Raw genomic sequence first — 12,974 nt, forward strand, 5'->3', positions numbered from 1 at the left:
TGGACTGGTGATCCTCCCTGTGATGGACTGGTGATCAGCACTGTGATGGACTGGTGATCCTCCCTGTGATGGACTGGTGATCCTCCCTCTGATGGACTGGTGATCAGCCCTATGATGGACTGGTGATCCTCTCTGTGATGGACTGGTGATCCTCCCTTTGATGGACTGGTGATCATCCCTTTGATGGACTGGTTATAACCCCTTCGATGGACTGGTTATCAGCCATGTGATGGATTGGTGATCCTCCCTTTTATGGACTGGTTTTCAGCCCTGTGATGGACTGGTGATCCTCCCTTTGATGGACTGGTGATCAGCCCTGTGATGGACTAGTGATCCTCCCTGTGATGGACTGGTGATCAGCCCTGTGATGGACTGGTGATCCTTCCTGTATTGGACTGGTGATCCTCCTTGTGATGGACTGGTGATCCTCCCTGTGTTGGACTGGTGATCAGACCTGTGATGGACTGGTTATGAGCCCTGTGATGGACTGGTGATCAGCCCTATGTTGGACTGGTGATCAGACCTGTGATGGACTGGTGATGAGCCCTGTCATGGACTGGTGATCCTCCCTGTGATGGATTGGTGATCCTCCCTCTGATGGACTGGTGATCAGCCCTGTGATGGACTGGTGATCCTCCCTGTGATGGATTGGTGATCCTCCCTGTGATGGACTGGTGATCCTCCCTGTGATGGACTGGTGATCCTCCCTCTGATGGAATGGTGATCAGCCCTATGATGGACTGGTGATCCTCTCTGTGATGGACTGGTGATCCTCCCTTTGATGGACTGGTGATCATCCCTTTGATGGACTGGTTATAACCCCTTCGATGGACTGGTTATCAGCCAAGTGATGGATTGGTGATCCTCCCTTTTATGGACTGGTTTTCAGCCCTGTGATGGACTGGTGATCCTCCTTTTGATGGACTGGGGATCCTCCCTCTGATGGACTGGTGATCAGCCCTGTGATGGACTGGTGATCCTCCCTTTGATGGACTGGTGATCAGCCCTGTGATGGACTGGTAATCCTCCTTGTGATGGACTGGTGATCCTCCCTCTGATGGACTGGTGATCAGCCCTGTGATGGACTGGTGATCCTCCCTGTGATGGATTGGTGATCCTCACTGTGATGGACGGGTGATCCTCCCTGTGATGGACTGGTGATCCTTCCTGTGATGGACTGGTGATGAGCCCTGTGATGGACTGGTGATCAGCCCTGTGTTGGACTGGTGATCCTCCCTGTGTTGGACAGGTGATCAGCCCTGTGTTGGACCGGTGATGAGCCCTGTGTTGGACTGGTGATCCTCCCTTTGATGGACTGGTGATCCTCCCTTTGATGGGCTGGTTACCAGCCCTGTGATGGACTGGTGATCCTCCCTTTGATGGACTGGTGATCCTCCCTTTGATGGACTGGTTATAGCCCCTGTGATGGACTGGTTATCAGCCATGTGATGGACTGGTGATCCTCCCTTTGATGGACTGGTGATCAGCCCTCGATGGACTGGTGATCCTCCCTGTGATGGACTGATGATCCTCCCTCTGATGGACTGGTGATCAGCCCTGTGATGGACTGGTGATCCTCCCTGTGATGGATTGGTGATCCTTCCTTTGATGGACTGGTGATCAGCCCTGTGATGGACTGGTGATCCTCCTTGTGATGGACTGGTGATCCTCCCTGTGATGGATTGGTGATCCTCCCTGTGATGGACTGTTGATCCTCCCTGTGATGGACTGGTGATCCTCCCTCTGATGGACTGGTGATCCTCCCTGTGATGGACTGGTGATCAGCTCTGTGTTGGACCGGTGATGAGCCCTGTGTTGGACTGGTTATCCTCCCTTTGATGGACTGGTGATCCTCCCTCTGATGGACTGGTGATCAGCCCTGTGATGGACTGGTGATCCTCCCTGTGATGGATTGGTGATCCTCACTGTGATGGACGGGTGATCCTCCCTGTGATGGACTGGTGTTCCTTCCTGTGATGGACTGGTGATGAGCCCTGTGATGGACTGGTGATCAGCCCTGTGTTGGACTGGTGATCCTCCCTGTGTTGGACAGGTGATCAGCCCTGTGTTGGACCGGTGATGAGCCCTGTGTTGCACTGGTGATCCTCCCTTTGATGGGCTGGTTATCAGCCCTGTGATGGACTGGTGATCCTCCCTGTGCTAGATTGGTGATCCTCCCTGTGATGGACTAGTGATCCTCCCTGTGATGGACTGGTGATCAGCCCTGTGATGGACTGGTGATCCTTCCTGTATTGGACTGGTGATCCTCCCTGTGATGGACTGGTGATCCTCCCTGTGTTGGACTGGTGATCAGACCTGTGATGGACTGGTGATGAGCCCTGTGATGGACTGGTGATCAGCCCTATGTTGGACTGGTGATCAGACCTGTGATGGACTGGTGATGAGCCCTGTCATGGACTGGTGATCCTCCCTGTGATGGATTGGTGATCCTCCCTCTGATGGACTGGTGATCAGCCCTGAGATGGACTGGTGATCCTCCCTGTGATTGATTGGTGATCCTCCCTGTGATGGACTGGTGATCCTCCCTGTGATGGACTGGTGATCAGCCCTGTTATGGACTGGTGATCAGACCTGTGATGGACTGGTGATCAGCCCATCGATGGACTGGTGATCCTCCCGGTGATGGACTGGTGATCAGCCCTGTGTTAGACTGGTGATCCTCTCTGTGTTGGACTGGTGATCAGCCCTGTGTTGGACCGGTGATGAGCCCTGTGTTGGACTGGTGATCCTCCCTTTGATGGACTGGTGATCCTCCCTTTGATGGGCTGGTTATCAGCCCTGTGATGGACTGGTGATCCTCCCTTTGATGGACTGGTGATCCTCCCTTTGATGGACTGGTTATAGCCCCTTTGATGGACTGGTTATCAGCCATGTGATGGACTGGTGATCCTCCCTTTGATGGACTGGTGATCAGCCCTGTGATGGACTGGTGATCCTCCTTGTTATGGACTGGTGATCCTCCCTCTGATGGACTGGTGATCAGCCCTGTGATGGACTGGTGATCCTCCCTGTGCTGGATTCGTGATCCTCCCTGTGATGGACTGGTGATCCTCCCTGTGATGGACTGGTGATCAGCACTGTGATGGACTGGTGATCCTCCCTGTGATGGACTGGTGATCCTCCCTCTGATGGACTGGTGATCAGCCCTATGATGGACTGGTGATCCTCTCTGTGATGGACTGGTGATCCTCCCTTTGATGGACTGGTGATCATCCCTTTGATGGACTGGTTATAACCCCTTCGATGGACTGGTTATCAGCCATGTGATGGATTGGTGATCCTCCCTTTTATGGACTGGTTTTCAGCCCTGTGATGGACTGGTGATCCTCCTTTTGATGGACTGGGTATCCTCCCTCTGATGGACTGGTGATCAGCCCTGTGATGGACTGGTGATCCTCCCTTTGATGGACTGGTGATCAGCCCTGTGATGGACTAGTGATCCTCCCTGTGATGGACTGGTGATCAGCCCTGTGATGGACTGGTGATCCTTCCTGTATTGGACTGGTGATCCTCCCTGTGATGGACTGGTGATCCTCCCTGTGTTGGACTGGTGATCAGACCTGTGATGGACTGGTGATCCTTTCTGTGATGGACTGGTGATGAGCACTGTGATGGACTGGTGATCAGCCCTGTGTTGGACTGGTGATCCTCCCTGTGCTGGATTGGTGATCCTCCCTGTGATGGACTGGTGATCCTCCCTGTGATGGACTGGTGATCAGCCCTGTGATGGACTGGTGATCCTCCCTGTGATGGACTGGTGATCCTTCCTCTGATGGACTGGTGATCCTCCCTGTGATGGACTGGTGATCAGCCCTGTGATGGACTGTTGATCCTCCCGGTGATGGACTGGTGATCAGCCCTGTGTTAGACTGGTGATCCTCCCTGTGTTGGACTGGTGATCAGCACTGTGTTGGACCGGTGATGAGCCCTGTGTTGCACTGGTGATCCTCCCTTTGATGGGCTGGTTATCAGCCCTGTGATGGACTGGTGATCCTCCCTGTGCTAGATTGGTGATCCTCCCTGTGATGGACTAGTGATCCTCCCTGTGATGGACTGGTGATCAGCCCTGTGATGGACTGGTGATCCTCCCTGTATTGGACTGGTGATCCTCCCTGTGATGGACTGGTGATCCTCCCTGTGTTGGACTGGTGATCAGACCTGTGATGGACTGGTGATGAGCCCTGTGATGGACTGGTGATCAGCCCTATGTTGGACTGGTGATCAGACCTGTGATGGACTGGTGATGAGCCCTGTCATGGACTGGTGATCCTCCCTGTGATGGATTGGTGATCCTCCCTCTGATGGACTGGTGATCAGCCCTGTGATGGACTGGTGATCCTCCCTGTGATGGATTGGTGATCCTCCCTGTGATGGACTGGTGTTCCTCCCTGTGATGGACTGGTGATCAGCCCTGTTATGGACTGGTGATCAGACCTGTGATGGACTGGTGATCAGCCCATCGATGGACTGGTGATCCTCCCGGTGATGGACTGGTGATCAGCCCTGTGTTAGACTGTTGATCCTCTCTGTGTTGGACTGGTGATCAGCCCTGTGTTGGACCGGTGATGAGCCCTGTGTTGGACTGGTGATCCTCCCTTTGATGGGCTGGTTATCGGCCCTGTGATGGACTGGTGATCCTCCCTTTGATGGACTGGTGATCCTCTCTTTGATGGACTGGTTATAGCCCCTTTGATGGACTGGTTATCAGCCATGTGATGGACTGGTGATCCTCCCTTTGATGGACTGGTGATCAGCCCTGTGATGGACTGGTGATCCTCCTTGTTATGGACTGGTGATCCTCCCTCTGATGGACTGGTGATCAGCCCTGTGATGGACTGGTGATCCTCCCTGTGCTGGATTCGTGATCCTCACTGTGATGGACTGGTGATCCTCCCTGTGATGGACTGGTGATCAGCACTGTGATGGACTGGTGATCCTCCCTGTGATGGACTGGTGATCCTCCCTCTGATGGACTGGTGATCAGCCCTATGATGGACTGGTGATCCTCTCTGTGATGGACTGGTGATCCTCCCTTTGATGGACTGGTGATCATCCCTTTGATGGACTGGTTATAACCCCTTCGATGGACTGGTTATCAGCCATGTGATGGATTGGTGATCCTCCCTTTTATGGACTGGTTTTCAGCCCTGTGATGGACTGGTGATCCTCCTTTTGATGGACTGGGGATCCTCCCTCTGAGGGACTGGTGATAAGCCCTGTGATGGACTGGTGATCCTCCCTTTGATGGACTGGTGATCAGCCCTGTGATGGACTAGTGATCCTCCCTGTGATGGACTGGTGATCAGCCCTGTGATGGACTGGTGATCCTTCCTGTATTGGACTGGTGATCCTCCCTGTGATGGACTGGTGATCCTCCCTGTGTTGGACTGGTGATCAGACCTGTGATGGACTGGTGATGAGCCCTGTGATGGACTGGTGATCAGCCCTATGTTGGACTGGTGATCAGACCTGTGATGGACTGGTGATGAGCCCTGTCATGGACTGGTGATCCTCCCTGTGATGGATTGGTGATCCTCCCTCTGATGGACTGGTGATCAGCCCTGTGATGGACTGGTGATCCTCCCTGTGATGGATTGGTGATCCTCCCTGTGATGGACTGGTGATCCTCCCTGTGATGGACTGGTGATCCTCCCTCTGATGGAATGGTGATCAGCCCTATGATGGACTGGTGATCCTCTCTGTGATGGACTGGTGATCCTCCCTTTGATGGACTGGTGATCATCCCTTTGATGGACTGGTTATAACCCCTTCGATGGACTGGTTATCAGCCATGTGATGGATTGGTGATCCTCCCTTTTATGGACTGGTTTTCAGCCCTGTGATGGACTGGTGATCCTCCTTTTGATGGACTGGGGATCCTCCCTCTGATGGACTGGTGATCAGCCCTGTGATGGACTGGTGATCCTCCCTTTGATGGACTGGTGATCAGCCCTGTGATGGACTGGTAATCCTCCTTGTGATGGACTGGTGATCCTCCCTCTGATGGACCGGTGATGAGCCCTGTGTTGGACTGGTGATCCTCCCTTTGATGGACTGGTGATCCTCCCTTTGATGGGCTGGTTACCAGCCCTGTGATGGACTGGTGATCCTCCCTTTGATGGACTGGTGATCCTCCCTTTGATGGACTGGTTATAGCCCCTGTGATGGACTGGTTATCAGCCATGTGATGGACTGGTGATCCTCCCTTTGATGGACTGGTGATCAGCCCTCGATGGACTGGTGATCCTCCCTGTGATGGACTGATGATCCTCCCTCTGATGGACTGGTGATCAGCCCTGTGATGGACTGGTGATCCTCCCTGTGATGGATTGGTGATCCTTCCTTTGATGGACTGGTGATCAGCCCTGTGATGGACTGGTGATCCTCCTTGTGATGGACTGGTGATCCTCCCTGTGATGGATTGGTGATCCTCCCTGTGATGGACTGTTGATCCTCCCTGTGATGGACTGGTGATCCTCCCTCTGATGGACTGGTGATCCTCCCTGTGATGGACTGGTGATCCTTCCTGTGATGGACTGGTGATGAGCCCTGTGATGGACTGGTGATCAGCCCTGTGTTGGACTGGTGATCAGCGCTGTGATGGACTGGTGATCCTCCCGGTGATGGACTGGTGATCAGCTCTGTGTTGGACCGGTGATGAGCCCTGTGTTGGACTGGTTATCCTCCCTTTGATGGACTGGTGATCCTCCCTTTGATGGGCTGGTTACCAGCCCTGTGATGGACTGGTGATTCTCCCTGTGATGGACTGGTGATCCTCCCTGTGATGGACTGGTGATCCTCCCTGTGATGGACTGGTGATCCTCCCTCTGATGGACTGGTGATCAGCCCTATGATGGACTGGTGATCCTCTCTGTGATGGACTGGTGATCCTCCCTTTGATGGACTGGTGATCATCCCTTTGATGGACTGGTTATAACCCCTTCGAGGGACTGGTTATCAGCCATGTGATGGATTGGTGATCCTCCCTTTTATGGACTGGTTTTCAGCCCTGTGATGGACTGGTGATCCTCCTTTTGATGGACTGGGGATCCTCCCTCTGATGGACTGGTGATCAGCCCTGTGATGGACTGGTGATCCTCCCTTTGATGGACTGGTGATCAGCCCTGTGATGGACTAGTGATCCTCCCTGTGATGGACTGGTGATCAGCCCTGTGATGGACTGGTGATCCTTCCTGTATTGGACTGGTGATCCTCCCTGTGATGGACTGGTGATCCTCCCTGTGTTGGACTGGTGATCAGACCTGTGATGGACTGGTGATCCTTTCTGTGATGGACTGGTGATGAGCACTGTGATGGACTGGTGATCAGCCCTGTGTTGGACTGGTGATCCTCCCTGTGCTGGATTGGTGATCCTCCCTGTGATGGACTGGTGATCCTCCCTGTGATGGACTGGTGATCAGCCCTGTGATGGACTGGTGATCCTCCCTGTGATGGACTGGTGATCCTTCCTCTGATGGACTGGTGATCCTCCCTGTGATGGACTGGTGATCAGCCCGGTGATGGACTGTTGATCCTCCCGGTGATGGACTGGTGATCAGCCCTGTGTTAGACTGGTGATCCTCCCTGTGTTGGACTGGTGATCATTACTGTGTTGGACCGGTGATGAGCCCTGTGTTGCACTGGTGATCCTCCCTTTGATGGGCTGGTTATCAGCCCTGTGATGGACTGGTGATCCTCCCTGTGCTAGATTGGTGATCCTCCCTGTGATGGACTAGTGATCCTCCCTGTGATGGACTGGTGATCAGCCCTGTGATGGACTGGTGATCCTTCCTGTATTGGACTGGTGATCCTCCCTGTGATGGACTGGTGATCCTCCCTGTGTTGGACTGGTGATCAGACCTGTGATGGACTGGTGATGAGCCCTGTGATGGACTGGTGATCAGCCCTATGTTGGACTGGTGATCAGACCTGTGATGGACTGGTGATGAGCCCTTTCATGGACTGGTGATCCTCCCTGTGATGGATTGGTGATCCTCCCTCTGATGGACTGGTGATCAGCCCTGTGATGGACTGGTGATCCTCCCTGTGATGGATTGGTGATCCTCCCTGTGATGGACTGGTGATCCTCCCTGTGATGGACTGGTGATCAGCCCTGTTATGGACTGGTGATCAGACCTGTGATGGACTGGTGATCAGCCCATCGATGGACTGGTGATCCTCCCGGTGATGGACTGGTGATCAGCCCTGTGTTAGACTGGTGATCCTCTCTGTGTTGGACTGGTGATCAGCCCTGTGTTGGACCGGTGATGAGCCCTGTGTTGGACTGGTGATCCTCCCTTTGATGGACTGGTTATCAGCCCTGTGATGGACTGGTGATCCTCCCTTTGATGGACTGGTGATCCTCTCTTTGATGGACTGGTTATAGCCCCTTTGATGGACTGGTTATCAGCCATGTGATGGACTGGTGATCCTCCCTTTGATGGACTGGTGATCAGCCCTGTGATGGACTGATGATCCTCCTTGTTATGGACTGGTGATCCTCCCTCTGATGGACTGGTGATCAGCCCTGTGATGGACTGGTGATCCTCCCTGTGCTGGATTCGTGATCCTCCCTGTGATGGACTGGTGATCCTCCCTGTGATGGACTGGTGATCAGCACTGTGATGGACTGGTGATCCTCCCTGTGATGGACTGGTGATCCTCCCTCTGATGGACTGGTGATCAGCCCTATGATGGACTGGTGATCCTCTCTGTGATGGACTGGTGATCCTCCCTTTGATGGACTGGTGATCATCCCTTTGATGGACTGGTTATAACCCCTTCGATGGACTGGTTATCAGCCATGTGATGGATTGGTGATCCTCCCTTTTATGGACTGGTTTTCAGCCCTGTGATGGACTGGTGATCCTCCCTTTGATGGACTGGTGATCAGCCCTGTGATGGACTAGTGATCCTCCCTGTGATGGACTGGTGATCAGCCCTGTGATGGACTGGTGATCCTTCCTGTATTGGACTGGTGATCCTCCTTGTGATGGACTGGTGATCCTCCCTGTGTTGGACTGGTGATCAGACCTGTGATGGACTGGTTATGAGCCCTGTGATGGACTGGTGATCAGCCCTATGTTGGACTGGTGATCAGACCTGTGATGGACTGGTGATGAGCCCTGTCATGGACTGGTGATCCTCCCTGTGATGGATTGGTGATCCTCCCTCTGATGGACTGGTGATCAGCCCTGTGATGGACTGGTGATCCTCCCTGTGATGGATTGGTGATCCTCCCTGTGATGGACTGGTGATCCTCCCTGTGATGGACTGGTGATCCTCCCTCTGATGGAATGGTGATCAGCCCTATGATGGACTGGTGATCCTCTCTGTGATGGACTGGTGATCCTCCCTTTGATGGACTGGTGATCATCCCTTTGATGGACTGGTTATAACCCCTTCGATGGACTGGTTATCAGCCAAGTGATGGATTGGTGATCCTCCCTTTTATGGACTGGTTATAGCCCCTGTGATGGACTGGTTATCAGCCATGTGATGGACTGGTGATCCTCCCTTTGATGGACTGGTGATCCTTCCTGTATTGGACTGGTGATCAGACCTGTGTTGGACTGGTGATCAGACCTGTGATGGACTGGTGATGAGCCCTGTGATGGACTGGTGATCAGCCCTATGTTGAACTGGTGATCAGCCCTGTGATGGACTGGTGATCCTACCTCTAATGGACTGGTGATCAGCCCTGTGATGGACTGGTGATCCTACCTGTGCTGGATTAGTGATCCTCCCTGTAATGGACTGGTGATCCTCCCTGTGATGGATTGGTGATCCTCCCTGTGATGGACTGTTGATCCTCCCTGTGATGGACTGGTGATCCTCCCTCTGATGGACTGGTGATCCTCCCTGTGATGGACTGGTGATCCTTCCTGTGATGGACTGGTGATGAGCCCTGTGATGGACTGGTGATCAGCCCTGTGTTGGACTGGTGATCAGCCCTGTGATGGACTGGTGATCCTCCCGGTGATGGACTGGTGATCAGCTCTGTGTTGGACCGGTGATGAGCCCTGTGTTGGACTGGTTATCCTCCCTTTGATGGACTGGTGATCCTCCCTCTGATGGACTGGTGATCAGCCCTGTGATGGACTGGTGATCCTCCCTGTGATGGATTGGTGATCCTCACTGTGATGGACGGGTGATCCTCCCTGTGATGGACTGGTGTTCCTTCCTGTGATGGACTGGTGATGAGCCCTGTGATGGACTGGTGATCAGCCCTGTGTTGGACTGGTGATCCTCCCTGTGTTGGACAGGTGATCAGCCCTGTGTTGGACCGGTGATGAGCCCTGTGTTGCACTGGTGATCCTCCCTTTGATGGGCTGGTTATCAGCCCTGTGATGGACTGGTGATCCTCCCTGTGCTAGATTGGTGATCCTCCCTGTGATGGACTAGTGATCCTCCCTGTGATGGACTGGTGATCAGCCCTGTGATGGACTGGTGATCCTTCCTGTATTGGACTGGTGATCCTCCCTGTGATGGACTGGTGATCCTCCCTGTGTTGGACTGGTGATCAGACCTGTGATGGACTGGTGATGAGCCCTGTGATGGACTGGTGATCAGCCCTATGTTGGACTGGTGATCAGACCTGTGATGGACTGGTGATGAGCCCTGTCATGGACTGGTGATCCTCCCTGTGATGGATTGGTGATCCTCCCTCTGATGGACTGGTGATCAGCCCTGAGATGGACTGGTGATCCTCCCTGTGATTGATTGGTGATCCTCCCTGTGATGGACTGGTGATCCTCCCTGTGATGGACTGGTGATCAGCCCTGTTATGGACTGGTGATCAGACCTGTGATGGACTGGTGATCAGCCCATCGATGGACTGGTGATCCTCCCGGTGATGGACTGGTGATCAGCCCTGTGTTAGACTGGTGATCCTCTCTGTGTTGGACTGGTGATCAGCCCTGTGTTGGACCGGTGATGAGCCCTGTGTTGGACTGGTGATCCTCCCTTTGATGGACTGGTGATCCTCCCTTTGATGGGCTGGTTATCAGCCCTGTGATGGACTGGTGATCCTCCCTTTGATGGACTGGTGATCCTCTCTTTGATGGACTGGTTATAGCCCCTTTGATGGACTGGTTATCAGCCATGTGATGGACTGGTGATCCTCCCTTTGATGGACTGGTGATCAGCCCTGTGATGGACTGATGATCCTCCTTGTTATGGACTGGTGATCCTCCCTCTGATGGACTGGTGATCAGCCCTGTGATGGACTGGTGATCCTCCCTGTGCTGGATTCGTGATCCTCCCTGTGATGGACTGGTGATCCTCCCTGTGATGGACTGGTGATCAGCACTGTGATGGACTGGTGATCCTCCCTGTGATGGACTGGTGATCCTCCCTCTGATGGACTGGTGATCAGCCCTATGATGGACTGGTGATCCTCTCTGTGATGGACTGGTGATCCTCCCTTTGATGGACTGGTGATCATCCCTTTGATGGACTGGTTATAACCCCTTCGATGGACTGGTTATCAGCCATGTGATGGATTGGTGATCCTCCCTTTTATGGACTGGTTTTCAGCCCTGTGATGGACTGGTGATCCTCCCTTTGATGGACTGGTGATCAGCCCTGTGATGGACTAGTGATCCTCCCTGTGATGGACTGGTGATCAGCCCTGTGATGGACTGGTGATCCTTCCTGTATTGGACTGGTGATCCTCCTTGTGATGGACTGGTGATCCTCCCTGTGTTGGACTGGTGATCAGACCTGTGATGGACTGGTTATGAGCCCTGTGATGGACTGGTGATCAGCCCTATGTTGGACTGGTGATCAGACCTGTGATGGACTGGTGATGAGCCCTGTCATGGACTGGTGATCCTCCCTGTGATGGATTGGTGATCCTCCCTCTGATGGACTGGTGATCAGCCCTGTGATGGACTGGTGATCCTCCCTGTGATGGATTGGTGATCCTCCCTGTGATGGACTGGTGATCCTCCCTGTGATGGACTGGTGATCCTCCCTCTGATGGAATGGTGATCAGCCCTATGATGGACTGGTGATCCTCTCTGTGATGGACTGGTGATCCTCCCTTTGATGGACTGGTGATCATCCCTTTGATGGACTGGTTATAACCCCTTCGATGGACTGGTTATCAGCCAAGTGATGGATTGGTGATCCTCCCTTTTATGGACTGGTTATAGCCCCTGTGATGGACTGGTTATCAGCCATGTGATGGACTGGTGATCCTCCCTTTGATGGACTGGTGATCCTTCCTGTATTGGACTGGTGATCAGACCTGTGTTGGACTGGTGATCAGACCTGTGATGGACTGGTGATGAGCCCTGTGATGGACTGGTGATCAGCCCTATGTTGAACTGGTGATCAGCCCTGTGATGGACTGGTGATCCTACCTCTAATGGACTGGTGATCAGCCCTGTGATGGACTGGTGATCCTACCTGTGCTGGATTAGTGATCCTCCCTGTAATGGACTGGTGATCCTCCCTGTGATGGATTGGTGATCCTCCCTGTGATGGACTGTTGATCCTCCCTGTGATGGACTGGTGATCCTCCCTCTGATGGACTGGTGATCCTCCCTGTGATGGACTGGTGATCCTTCCTGTGATGGACTGGTGATGAGCCCTGTGATGGACTGGTGATCAGCCCTGTGTTGGACTGGTGATCAGCCCTGTGATGGACTGGTGATCCTCCCGGTGATGGACTGGTGATCAGCTCTGTGTTGGACCGGTGATGAGCCCTGTGTTGGACTGGTTATCCTCCCTTTGATGGACTGGTGATCCTCCCTCTGATGGACTGGTGATCAGCCCTGTGATGGACTGGTGATCCTCCCTGTGATGGATTGGTGATCCTCACTGTGATGGACGGGTGATCCTCCCTGTGATGGACTGGTGTTCCTTCCTGTGATGGACTGGTGATGAGCCCTGTGATGGACTGGTGATCAGCCCTGTGTTGGACTGGTGATCCTCCCTGTGTTGGA

This window comes from Pleuronectes platessa, chromosome 24 (genome assembly GCF_947347685.1).
Source record: "Pleuronectes platessa chromosome 24, fPlePla1.1, whole genome shotgun sequence".
NCBI lineage: Eukaryota > Metazoa > Chordata > Actinopteri > Pleuronectiformes > Pleuronectidae > Pleuronectes > Pleuronectes platessa.